Here is a 12865-nt window from a genome sequence, read left to right as displayed (position 1 = left end):
TGCTTTGCCTGGTGTCTGTTTAAAGGTTATTGTTGCCTTGGTGAAGATTTACCTGGGAGTGATTAATTTGTAATTTTGGTTTAAAAGTTATTGTGGTAGTAATTTGTTGTTAAATTAATAAATGTTTAACTTAATTTTATACAAAAAAACCTTTGAGGCTCAGTGGTCTTAGTCCTGAATTCAGAGCTGCATCTCAAACATACCATATAGGTTATGACAGTTGTTCAAGTTTCCCTCTGGGATTTAAACAACTCAGTCTTTATGCCATCAGCTGTGTCATAATACCCTAGCAAAACTGGAGTCAATGGGAAACAGGGGGGAAACTCTCCACTAGTTGGAGTCATACCTAGCACAAAGGAAAGTGATTCTGGTTGTTGGAGGTCAGTCATCGCAGCTCCAGGACATCACTGGAGGAGTTCCTCAGATATATCACCGTTCCTTCACTACCACTGGGTCAAAATCCTGGAACTCCCTCCCTAACAGCACCGTGGGTGCAACTATACCACATGGACTGCAGCAATTTAGGAAAGTGACTCACCACCACCTTTTCAAGGGCAATTAGGGGTGGTCATTAAATACCGACCTCGCCAGCGATGCCCACATCCCATGAATTAATGACAACTATGACATCACTAGGGAGGGGGTGAGTGAGCAATCAATTGCCCCAACCAACTGCGAAGAGGCAGTGAATGTTTTTTTCAATGATGCAATAGACAATATGTCAATCATTAGGAACATAAGAACATAAGAAATAGGAGCGGGAGTAGGCCATTCGGCCCCTCAAGCCTGCCCCGCCATTCAAAAAGATAATTGATGTTCTACCCCAAGCCTCAACTCCTCTTTTGTGTCAGGTCCTCATAGCCCTCAACTCCCCGATATTTCAAAAATCCATCTACCTCCGCTTTAAAAACTTCCAGCGATCTAGCCTCTACAACTCTCTGGCGTAGAGAATTCCAGACATTCACTACCCTCTGAGAGAAGAAATTCCTTTTTGCATCTCAGTTTTAAATGAGTGTCCCCTTATTCTGTAACTACGTCCCCTCGTTCGAGATTCCCCCACTCGTGGAAACATCTTCTCAACATTTACCCTGTCAAGCCCCCTCAGAATCTTGTATTTTTCAATAAGGATAGGCAATCACTCACTTTCATTTTAAAATATGACATTTTATTTGTATACGATCGCTGAAAGTACATACAATAATACATTCTGTTTTACCTTTGGTGAATATTTTCCCAAGCTTTCTTCCACTATTTTCTTGGTCTTTTATACTTACTGTTGATCATCTTTTCAGGAAATGCATGACTTCTGTAGGAGTAAAATCAATTGTCCAGTGGAAGTGCACAGAGGCTCCATCTGCATCACAGAAAGGTAGGTTAATATTTCAGGTGGGGGACACACACTAGAACCATTTAAAAATAAGAAAGATGGCCTGTTGGACTGAGCAAAATATATGAGGGAAGCAACAGATAAAAATCAGTGGAGTCATTTTAGCAAAGGTCCTCCTGCTCTCCAACCTAACACTGATGGCACCAAACATGCCACTTGTCCAGGGATTTTTCTGTTCTTCAGCCAAAGGTGTGTCGGACAAGTGGGAGAAAATTCCTCACAGAAATCTGCCTTCCAAGAGTCAGATATGCAAATAGAGTTGCCAACTATGATTAAATATATTCCTAGAGGGTTCAGAGAATGACTTGCCCCCACGATCCAGCCATTAGTCGGGCATCCTTGTGACACACTACTATTCAGGCCAGTTGGAAAGCAGAAAGACTTATTGCTCAATTGAAAGACGCTTGACTGTCAGCCAAACAGTCTTGTTCCCCCATTTTCAACAATTTTATATCCGGTAACAAGAAATATTCAAAGAAAATGACAAAAAAATCTTATTTAATGTTGCAATGATTCCGACCCCCCCCCACCACCCCCTGGATTGCGCACAGCCAAGCCCTGGAGACTGACCTTCAATTCCTGGAACTCCAGGCCAATCCTGGAGGGCTGGCAAGTCTATAATGCAAACCGCCATTACAAACAAACAGATGATACATTTAACGTCTTGTGACAAGACTTCTTAAGAAGTTGAAAAGCCAGAACCAATTCCACATTCCCTCATTCTTAGCAGCTGTCCAACATTAAAACGAGTGGACAGAAAGTAACAATTTGCAAGTGCCAGACTTCCTGTCACATGTTCTTTGGCAGAAACACAGGATCTCAGAATCATCCCTGTGGTGGAAAGATTTGGGTAATATACTTTCTCCAGTCTTTCCACTATTGGACCGCTCAGCCGGGGATAGTCATTAGAGAAACAATAAGGGAGTAGAACCATCACCGGATAGAGATGAGTGTTGAGGCTACCCCAGTTAGCTCATTGTTAAGTGCTCTGCATAATTTGGAAGAGAGCAGGAAGATCAGAGGTTTACAAATCCCAGACTATAGGGCGTAGCTGATTTCTGCCAATATGAAGGTTTAAGAAAATGATAAAGATCTGAGATTCCTGCTGCTGATAACCATCTATTGATTTGTGCTGGATTATAAACTTTCTTCCTGTCTAATGAGATGTAAATTCAGCTGTTTCAGACACTGGCTGAGTTCTTGCTTCTTTCCCGATTTTCCTGTGACCAAAACCTGTTCATTTGTATTTTTATTTTGCAGTTGGGTGTTGAGTTTTCTCACCTGGTGATGAACAGGTTTGGAACTCGAGTGATTGTGCTTGGGTGGAGAAATGAATTGGATCCACGTCTCCTGGTAGCCTGGGAACTGAGTGAACAAATATAATTCGGACTATTTACTCTTATGGAGAAAGGGAGAAAAAAGACTTTCATTTATATAGCATCTTTCCTGAACTCTGAATGTTCCAAAGCTTTACAGCCAATGGAGTATTTTCTGAAGTATAGTTACTGTTGTAAGTATAGGAAACATGGCAACCAATTTGTGCACAGCAAGATCCCATAAACAGCAACATGATAAGGACCAGAAAAACTGTTTTAGTTATTTTGGCTGAGGGATAAATATTGATCAGGACACTGGGGAAATTCTTTCTTCAAGGTATTAGCCTTTGGATGTTATACACCCACCTGAGAGGGCAGGCAGGGCCTCAGTTTAGCGATTCATCTGAAAGGCAGAATCTCCAACAGCACAACAGTCTCTCGGTACTGTACTTACACTATGAGTACTAGCCTGGGTTAAATGCTCAAGTCTCTGCAGCAGGATTCAAACCAACAACCATCTAACTCAGAGGCATAAGTGCCATTCACTGAGCCACAGGTAACTGAGGCCAAGCATAGACATGGACCAATTAGGTAGAACAGCCTTTTCTGTGTTTACTCTGATGCTTCTATTTATTCTCTCATGGGATGTGGGCTTCACTGGCAAGGCCAGCATTTATTGTCCACCCCTAATTGCCCTTGAACCGAGTGGCTTGCTTCAGAGGGGCAGTTAAGAGTCAACCACATTGCTGTGGGTCTGGAGCCACATGTAGGCCAGACCAGGTAAGGATGGCAGATTTCCTTCCCTAAAGGACATTAATGAACCAGATGGGGTTTTAACAACAATCAATGATAGCTTCAAGTTACCATGATTGAGATCAGCTTTGTATTCCAGATTTTTTCATTTAAAAAATTTATTTATTTTTGATTAATTAAATTCCACCAGCTACCATGGTAGAATTCAAACCCCTGCCCCAAAGTATTAGCCTGGACCTCTGGCTTACCAGTCCAGTGGCATTACCACTCTACCACTATCGCTCCTCTATGCAAGTCTAACATTTTCTGCTTTTATTTTTTTTACTTATCTCTATTTATTAGCTTTAATCATACAGAAAGCAGAAGTCATGCATTTCCTGAGCAGATAACCCACACTCACTTCAGAGGGCCATGCAAACAATGGAAGAAAACTCCACTGATTGTAAAGGTCATTTCAAGGACAAAGCAGAATGAATTGATGATTAATATTGGCAGCAAGACTATGATTAAAACTAAAGTTCAAAATAAATGCAAGAACAGCCTTATGGCTCATGGCTATAACTCCTGTATAATGAATGTTCACAATTAAATTGCTTTGGTGGAAGGATTGTGAACAAGAGGGCTCAGATTTAAGGTAATTGGCAAAAGAAGCAATGGCAACAGGAGGGAAAAAAATTTTCAAGCAGTGAGCGGTTGGCATCTGGAATGCACTGCCTGAGATTGTGGTGGAGGCAGGTTTAATCGAGGCATTCAAGAGGGAATTGGGTTGTTATCTGAAAAGGAAGGCTGTGCAGGGCTATGTCAAGAAAGTGGGCACAAGGTAAATTGCTCATTCAGAGACCCAGCGTGGACACATTAGGCTGAATAATCTTCTGAGTACTAACCATTCTGTGATTCTGTGAACATGGCTTTAATCTTGAGTTGGGTTCTGGGCTATTCTCTATTTGACAAGCCTAGACATAATGAAGCCACCTTCCAGAACAACACATAATTGTGCCCCCTTAAACAGATGGAAATGTGAATAGGCAGTTTTTCAACAAAGAGTGTGGTCAATGAGTAGACTGATGAACTATATTGTTTATAAGGAACTGGAGCAGCTAAAATGTCACAGCCCAGAACAAGTACCTGTTTTTTAATTGTGGAACCAAAATAGAACTTCATGGCCTATAGTGCAGAGACTCATAAAGAATAAAAGACCTGAGGTAAGCCAGGAAATAGGGATTAGTTGATGCCAGACTTGGATTTAAAATCTAGAAGTGTATAGGAGTTAGGGAAGAGTGAAGGGGATTGAGAGTTCCACAATTCTAAATTGAATATTACTGAAAAGAGAGACTTGCTGCCAAAGTTTTTCATCTTGCACTCATCAGGACAAATGAAAGAATGTCAAACTTCAAATGACCATGACAGTTTCTACCACAGGAGAAAAGGGTGCTGATTGGTTGGTGAGCCAACTCTGATTGGCTGAGGCATTGCCATGGAGAAAGCAACAGGGAACTACAGGCTCCCCAAGCTCCTGGGTAATTCAAAAATGGTGCAAGTCTTGAACATATTCCTTTTGTTTGCAGGGAACGGGTCCCTGTGTATGAATGTATGTTGCTTCTAGCAGGTATAAATGAGCCATGTTACAAAATGAACTGATTATCTTAAATCAGTTGTTAGTGTAGCTATGAGTGTGCTCAATCCTGTTCAGCAAATGCTGCTAATTAAGGAATATAACAATAGGCATATTGTTTTGGGTTGTGCAAGCATGGGCTAGTCTGTACCCTGCCTATTATGAACAATCGAAGGAACAAGCTGTTTGATTCAATCAGTCAGTCGCTGGGATGTACGGCCTACAAACCTGGCTTTGTGCTGGCACTGAAAGTTCTGGGGCAGGAATGAATTAGAGTATGCTGTGATGAGTCTTGATCTCAACACAGTGAGGATGGAGGTAGGAGGAAGGCTGGAGGTTAGAAATTGTCAAAATATCAAGGGGAACAAATGGGATGGATAGAGGCAAACCATATCTACTGGTTGGGGAGTCTAGGACTGGGGACATAAAAATTCGAGTCAGACCTTTCAGGAGTGAAACTAGGAAACACATCTATAAACAAAGGGTTTTAGAAGTTTGAAACTCTCTTCTGCAAATGGCAACTGACATTAGGTCAATTGTTAATTTTCAGTCTGAGATTGATATTTTTTTTTAACTGAATGCTAAAAGGCCTATTTAGTTTCCTGTGTTCCTAAAATGTAGGAAGGAAAGTTCATAGAGCATTAACATTAGTAACATTAGTTACATTTATGAAATAGAGGGCAAGAAAGGTTGTGACAGGTAACACGACTTAAAGTTTGAGGTGAGAGTGAAAAGATTCACCCATCAGACATGAAGCTTCGGTTTGGATCAGGTTCTAGAGAGCTGGAAGGGCCACCTCAGATATGGGAACAATGATCAGGTGTTTGCCAGGCTTGGGCTTTACAAAGCTTCAATAATTCCTAAAGTGAAAAGAAATTGGTACAAACAGGGCAGTTAAAGATGTGGGAGGAGATTGCCGACAGCTGAGGAAGGACCATGGCCATTAAAGCAAAGAGTTGGTAGCAGCTTGTTAGTTGAAAGACACAGAGAACTGCTTCTTTGAAGAATTGAAAAAAGGAAATTCAATGGACGTGAAGCAGATTGAGATACAATGGTAATAATCTGCTCTTGTTAACCAATTTAACACAATAAATCTGTGGGACTGAAAATCTGCAAAGGTTCCACTGGCCTCTTGTCATTAACTCCAGTAGAACTCCCAGGAAAATGTTATTTCTTACATTTCCCTGGGGATCCCTCCAGTCTTCTGCTGGAGTTATAAAAGGACAGTATAGAATTTCAGCCCTGTATCTACATGAACACCTTAACAACAATTTTCATCTGCATAGTGCCTTTAGCACAGTAAAACATCCAAATCTCTCCACAGAGTCAGGGAACAGGAGCATTATCCAACAAAATTTGACACTGCACCACACAAGGAGATATTAGAAAGCTGACCAAAAGCTTCATTAGAGAGGTAAATGTTAAGGATCATCTGAAAAGAGGAAAGAGAAGTAAAGGGGCAGAGAGTTTTGGAGAGGGAATTCCAGTGCTTAAAGTCTAGGTAATTGAAAGCCAACATGAATATATGAATATATATCGCCTCCTAGGGGAGGTGATGGCTTAGTGGCATTGTCTCTGGTAACCCAGAGACCCTGGTTCCAATCCCACCATGGCAGATGGTGGAATTTGCATCCAATAAAAAAAAAATCTGGAATTAAAAAGTCTAATGATGACCATAAAACCATTGTCAATTGTTGTAAAAGCCCATCTGGCTTGCTAATGTCCTTTAGGGAAGGAAATCTGCTGTCCTTACCTGGTCTGGTCTGGCTTACATGTGACTCCAGACCCTCAGCAATGTGGTTGACTCTTAAAATGCCCTCTGAGCTAGGGCAATTAGGGATGGGTAATAAATGCTGGCCTGGCCAACAATGCCCACATCCCATGACCAAATAACAAAAAAAATGATTGTTTAGGTTAACAGAACCCACAGAGGAAAAGGGAACATTTCCAAAAGTTCCACAACTGCACCTAGTGAAATAAACAGCCAAAATTAAGCTAGCTTTAGACCTACAGACAAACTTAGATTTTATAAACTGAGATGCAGAAGGAGACATGCGAGACAGAAATGAGAGGTTTTTTTACTTTAATGATCAGAACTAATATACAAAACTTTATGTACTTTTTGTAAATAAACTGGAAAATATAATTAAAAGCTCTGTCGTTGGTTATGCCTTGTCTAATGACTTCACTTCCATCTTCATTGTCCTCTAAGATGGTAATCACTTCAGAATCACCTCTGTAGAGAAGAAGAACATTGATTCATTGATTTCTTTGGACTACCTTTGGACTGGAAACAGGAGAACAGCAGCAGTTGCAAGAGGGCTACACAGAATAATTTGCAAAGAGTTTTGTTGGAGTCGAAAAGGGAGAAATTGTTTCCACTGGCAGGAGGGTTGATAACCAGAGGACTGCGATTTAAGATAATTGGCAAAAGAAACTGGGAATTTGAGAAGGTTTTTTTTATATAGCAGGTCGTGATCTATAAAGGACTACCTGACAGGATGGTAGAAGCACATTGAATAGTATCAAAAAAGTTCAAAACTATTCAAAAATAGTTTTGAATAGTTTCAAAAGGGAATTGGACATATAAGTGAAAAGGAAAATTTTGCAGCCAATTTCTGCACAGCAACGTCCTACTTCAGCAAGAATATACCCAGTTTACCTGTATTTGGAGATGTTAATTAAGGAGTAAATGTTGCCTCGGACATCTTCCCTGCTCATTTTGATGCTACCGAGCCACTTTTGGTGATGGACATTTAAGTCCCTGCCCAGAGTACATTCTGTGCCCTTGCCACCCTGACTGAGCTGGCCAAGTCCTAAAGGATATAGCTGCTAGATTGAGTCTGTAACAAGAGCAGGTCAGAGGCTCTGAATCCTGCGCCAAGTAACTCAACTCTTGACTCCCCAAAGCCTGTCCACCATCTACAAGGCACAAATGAGGAGTGTGATGGAATATTCTCCACTTGCCTGGATGAGTGCAGCTCTAATAACACTCAAGAAGCTTGACACCGTCCAGTACAAAGCAGCCAACTTGATTGGCGCCCCATACACCACCTTCAACATTCACAACTGGTGCAAAATGGCAGCAGAGTGTACCAGTTACAAGGTGCACTGCAGCAACTCACCAAGGCTCCTTCAACAGCACATTCCAAACCCACAACCTCTGCCACCTCGGAGAACAAGGGCAGCAAACACATGGAACACCACCACCTGCAAGTTCCTCTCTAAGCCACACGCCATGCTGACTTGAAACTATATCGCCGTTCCTTCACTGTCGCTGGGTCAAAATCCTGGAACTCCCTTCCTAACTGCACTGTGGGTGTACCTACACCACAGGGGCTGCAGCGGTTCAAGAAGGCAGCTCACCCACCACCTTCTCAGGGGCAACTAGGGATGTGCAATAAGTGCTGGCCTAGCCAGCGGTACTCACATCCTGTGAAGGAATAAATAAAAATCTACCTGAAAAGAAACGAGCCTATCATTAGCCCAAGGAGACATTAATCAAATAACTAATTCATGGAGTTTTACAATGGGAAGTTGAATTTGTAAAACCTACCTGTTGATTTCCTTGATATTTTCTGCTTGGCCCACTGGAAGAGCTGAAATTGCCTATAATAAAATGCAATGCATTAACATGCTTCTATGAAATTCAGCTGTCGGCTATTTTACTTTTAAACTCATTTATTTGAAAACAGCTTAATAGTTTTGTTAAAATAGTAGATGGGAGACCCTCATACAATAGCATTAATGTGTTCATTATTAATATTGTAGGCAAGATTTGAAACTGCAATATCACTATATTGTTGCTTTATGTATTCTTTGTTGTTCATCACCGCTGACTTTTAATTTTGTTGCCTGAATGGCTGCCCATTGATAAATGTGTGATCATCCTGTGCACTATGCAATTTTACAAACTTTTCGTTTACTTTACAGGGGAAGATTTGCAAGATGCTGCTCCCAGCAGCAAGTAGACTCGATTGGCTGGAGCACACATCAAAGAAACATGTACAGAACCAGAGGGGGAATTGTGGTGGGGGGGAGGGAGGTGGGTCTGAAAATCGTGCCACACCAACCTCAGTGACCAGTTCTCCAATCGGCGCTCTGGTTAATCAAGGCTGTGTCCTGTCAGTGAAGCCTCGAAAAACATGTTCTTAAACCCTCGGTTGGACAACACATTATCATACCAAAAAGTGAAACTTTATTTAAAACAGAGTAAACAATTGCAGCAGACAAAAGAATTTATTATGAATGTCATTACACTGCACAAATTTCACAGCCTTAAATTTAAAAAGATGGCATATTTGCAATTATGCTAGTGTACCAGATATACTAAGTGTTAGCCACAACTCAGTGATAGCTCCTTCACCCATAAATCACAATGTTGGGCAGCTATGCAGAAAGTCAAAAGTTCCCACGCATGCCAGGCTCAAATCAGCCCCTTTAAGTTGCCACATGTGTGTGGCCATGCAAAAAAATGTAAGGGGCCATGTACTTAAACATGTCGCCCATAAACTCCAAAACAAAAATAGGATAATGTACTGTTGGTCCTGAAGTTTGTGAGAAGAGTCTTACGCACAAAATCTAGGCTGGGTACACTGTGTATTTCTCATGCAGTCCGGGCTGTGTGGAGGCATTGCTGGGTATTGTAAAAGGCCTGAATGCATGAGTGTAAAATAAATTTCTCACTGCCTTCCTCTCCTGTCAGTGCTGCCGGGACTTGGGGGCGACAGAAAGGTTATTAATGGTCTTTAACTCTAAGCAAAAGAGAGAAAAAAATGAACATTGTGCCCTCCATTCAGCAGGAAAGGAGCATTTGTTTATGTGATTAAAAGCTGATAAATTCTTACTGTACCAGGGCTGTCAGGCTGATTCCACTTTGGATAACATAGCATGAGAGTGGAATTACTACAAAACAGCTCACATGTTGCGTGAAAGAAAATCATTTGGTTAAAAAAATTTATTTAATTATCGTAGCTTGAATCATTAAATATAATTTGCTTTCTCTGTTATGAACACAGAGAATCAAATTTACAGCAACAAATTTATGTTGCTGATGTAGCATCGAGTGAAGGGTTCCACCATTTGCTAGAATTTGTGTTAAAATTGCAAATGCATGCTAATATTGACAAATCCTCTACAATGGTAAACCGTGAAATATTTCTCATACCTACCCATAATATAACAGAAAGATACATCCATTGTCCTTCAAATTTCAAGTCTTGTTTCTGAAATGTCTTGTGTCCCACTTTTAACAAACAAACATGTAACAACTGAGCCATTTTGATTGTACAGAGAAATCTCTGGCAACAGAAATAATCAAAGCCAGAATATCTCAAGGTTCTTAATTTCTCTTCACATGAACTCACAAGAGTGCTTACTTAATAACAAGAATAAGACTTTGCGCTCTTAAAAGCACCAGTAGTATTACAGTGATACTTACAGCAGCAGCTGGGCTTTTGGTCTAGGGGTATGATTCTTGCTTAAGGATTTTCATTGAATGAGTATGCAAAAGGTCCTAGGTTCAATTCCTCGATGAGCCCTCCTATGTTGTCCAGGACATTGGTGTGTTTGGGTCAAACTCTGGAACTCTCCTCCCACAGCACTGTGGGTGTTCCTACAACACATGGACTGCAGTAGTTCAAGAAGGCAATACACCACCATCTCCTCAAGGCCAGTGAGGCAGGAGCAACAAATGCTGGCGTAGCCAGTAACGTCCACGCCCAATGAACGAATTTAAAAAACTGCAAAGCTGTCACAAAATATTCCAAGGTGTTTCACAGGACCATGATCAGGCAAAATTTGACATCAATTTAAGGAAGGGGGTATCGGGGAGGGTGGCCAAAAACTTGCTCAAAAGGGACATTTTGAGGTTGATACTGTAATATCTGCTTTATAGCTATTTTGGCATCTACAGTGCCAGCTATTGAAAATACCTATTGGTTTAGGAGTCACAATCTCTAACCTCTGGCTGATTCTTTAAAAGTAATAGAAAGCTAACAATGCAGTCTGCGTTCTGATCTGCAGTTCAGCTCCAATAAATCTGTCCTTGTGCTCATCTAATCGTAATTTAAATTTTATGGTTATAAAAGCTTGGCTTTCACAACAGAATAATTTAGGCTGTTATGAAAGTTACATCAGAAATATAGGTTTAACATTGAGGGAAGTGAGGTAAACAACTACTGATTTTATTAAGTAAAAAAAAAGCCTAGAAATTGCCTTCGGTGATTTTAATTAATGGATGCTCATAACATTGGTCTGTCTGCCATTTTAATGGACTGGTTAACCTATTCTAAATGGGAACCTAGGAGCAGGAGTAGACCAGTCAACCCCTCAAGACTGTTCTGCCATTCAATTAGATGATGGCTGATCTCAATCCCATTCTCCTACCATTTCTGCATATCACTTAATATCCTTACTCAACAAAAGTCTATTGTCTCAGTCATGAAAGACTCAATTAACCTCACCATCCACAGCCTTTTGGAGGAGGAGAATGAATTTGTACCTCCATCAAGACTATGGACAGAGAAATTCATCTGTGGTTATCAACACAGTGGTTTTTGCGCTATAATCTTAAAAATATTAAACAGGATAATGGAGAAATGATTAGAATAAATCTCTGATTGTGAGGGCAGAGGGTAAAGTGATTTTTTTTTGCAGGCTTTTTATATTACTATTTTTGAAGGAAGGGAAATGTCACAATGTTAATGGATGGCAGGATTGCAATTGAAGAATAATGGTGTTTATATTAGCATCATTTGTTTTAATGACGATCCACTCTGTGGCATCTATAAGAGCGTCTGCAACCAGGAGAGGATATACATTATAAGTCAAGCAGGCCTTGTGCCTCTTTCTCAAAGCACTACACAACCTACATTTATAAATCTACTTGCTAAGATAAGTAACCAGAATTATATTAAAAGATTTTTTCTACTTTATCCACCGCCATTCATAACAACAGTTTCTAGAGCCGTCAGCTGAGGCGAACTGGTTTGACATTATGACTCTCACTTAATTTTACAACCCCATTTTGTATAAAGTTGCTTCATATGCAATCTGTTCTACCCTTTTTGGACATTAAGCATTAGATGAAACAATGAAAGATTGATTACCTCCTTCAGAATAGTTTAAAACTTTTATTTTTGATTATGATTATTTTTCACTCAATTTGGACTTTTTTGTCTCATAAAATGGCAATTCTTCATACAAATGGGAAAGACTGAGATTAATAGCCTGGGTATCAATATGGAACCAAATGGAGAAAAAGGGACCTATAAATGCTGGAAATCTGACCAGAAAATGCTAGAAGTACACAGCAGGTTTTCTGTAAAGAGAAAATACATGTTCATGTTAATGGTTTGATACAACTCAGTGGCTTGCTAGGCCATTTCAGAGTCAACCACATTACTGCAGATCTGGAGTCACATGTAGGCCAGACCAGGTAAGGATGGCAGATTTCCTAAGTGGACCAGATGGGTTTTTAAAAAATCAACAATGGTTGTTTCATGGTTCTCATTAGGCTTTTAATTCCAGATTTGTACTGGATTCAAATTCCACCATCTGCCAGGTCCCCAGGGCATTACCCTGGATCTCTGGATTACCAGTCCAATGACAATACCACTATGCCACCACATCCCCCTATGTAGAGTGTATACTCTTCTTTAGAACTGGAGATTAAATGATGAACAAGTCACTTTCATAATGGAGATTTTTATACAACAGCCAGTGGACCTTAGGGTTGGGTATGGGAGAGGGAGGGTCAGAAATCTCTTCTCAAACATTACTTAGGTGATTGGACTT

The 12865-nt window shown here is 40.5% G+C and overlaps 1 long non-coding RNA gene across 2 annotated transcripts in view; it reads right to left on the bottom strand.

Annotated features, from left to right (window-relative positions):
- Positions 1-7130: 7130 nt before the first annotated feature.
- LOC121290106 overlaps positions 7131-12865 on the bottom strand; it is a 33336-nt gene continuing 27601 nt past the window's right edge. Inside the window, exons 3-6 of one of the 2 annotated variants that reach the window (XR_005945705.1) lie at positions 10509-10682; positions 10240-10313; positions 8625-8677; positions 7131-7304 (exon numbers count right to left, since the gene is read on the bottom strand). This is a non-coding gene — a long non-coding RNA (uncharacterized LOC121290106). The remainder of the gene's footprint in view (positions 7305-8624; positions 8678-10239; positions 10314-10508; positions 10683-12865) is intronic. The other variant, XR_005945706.1, reaches the window with a different exon arrangement.

Source organism: Carcharodon carcharias, chromosome 17 (assembly GCF_017639515.1).
Source record: "Carcharodon carcharias isolate sCarCar2 chromosome 17, sCarCar2.pri, whole genome shotgun sequence".
In the NCBI taxonomy this organism is placed as follows: domain Eukaryota; kingdom Metazoa; phylum Chordata; class Chondrichthyes; order Lamniformes; family Lamnidae; genus Carcharodon; species Carcharodon carcharias.
Note: the sequence above shows the minus strand (reverse complement) of the source record. Positions and strands in the feature narration are given on the sequence as shown.